General features: G+C 38.5%; 1 protein-coding gene across 1 annotated transcript in view; it reads right to left on the reverse strand.

Annotated features, from left to right (window-relative positions):
- Window positions 1-515: 515 nt before the first annotated feature.
- Window positions 516-608, reverse strand: part of CDC45 (cell division cycle 45) — a gene marked incomplete in the record, with an annotated part of 100,809 nt that continues 100,716 nt past the window's right edge. The window contains 1 exon segment of the mRNA XM_073628954.1: window positions 516-608. This exon segment is cut by the window's right edge and continues 107 nt beyond it.

Here is a 608-nt window from a genome sequence, read left to right on the forward strand (position 1 = left end):
CTACTTGCGGCTTCACACTGCGCTATGTGAATGGTCCCCAGCCTGCTGGGACCTGGGAGGGAGGAGGAGGGAGGAGAACATACCCTTTGGAGTGAAGATCCACTTTAACTACAGCGGAAATTGGTTAGATTTTTTTTTGCTCCGTACACCCCAATTTCTTGTCCCAATGTCTCCAGAACAGGAAGTGAGGGGTATCAAAATAAAAAGGTTTCTTCTGACACTTACCATTAGGTTGAAAAAGGTAAATAAATGTAAATAGGAGCTGAATTATATTAAGGTAGGTATGACCAGTGGTTAACTGCAAGATGGCATAAAAATAGAGCTAGAAGGAGAATATCCAGTGGCTACAAGGCGGTCATGAATTATTCACTCATCTCTTTTTATCGTGTGTCCGATTGTACAAAGATCTACTTGTGTATACCTGAAACAAAATATGAAATTACAAGGATGGGACAGACAAGCAAATCATGTAGGAACAAACCAGTTTTGTTTTTTACACATCTCACTAGACACAATACCTTGAAATTTGTTTTTATTTACACTTTCATGGATTAGTCTGGAGTACAATAGATAAAACCTTACATTATTGGCCAACTGTATAATTTAAA

The sequence above is a fragment of the Aquarana catesbeiana genome, linkage group LG01, assembly GCF_042186555.1.
Source record: "Aquarana catesbeiana isolate 2022-GZ linkage group LG01, ASM4218655v1, whole genome shotgun sequence".
Lineage (NCBI taxonomy): Eukaryota > Metazoa > Chordata > Amphibia > Anura > Ranidae > Aquarana > Aquarana catesbeiana.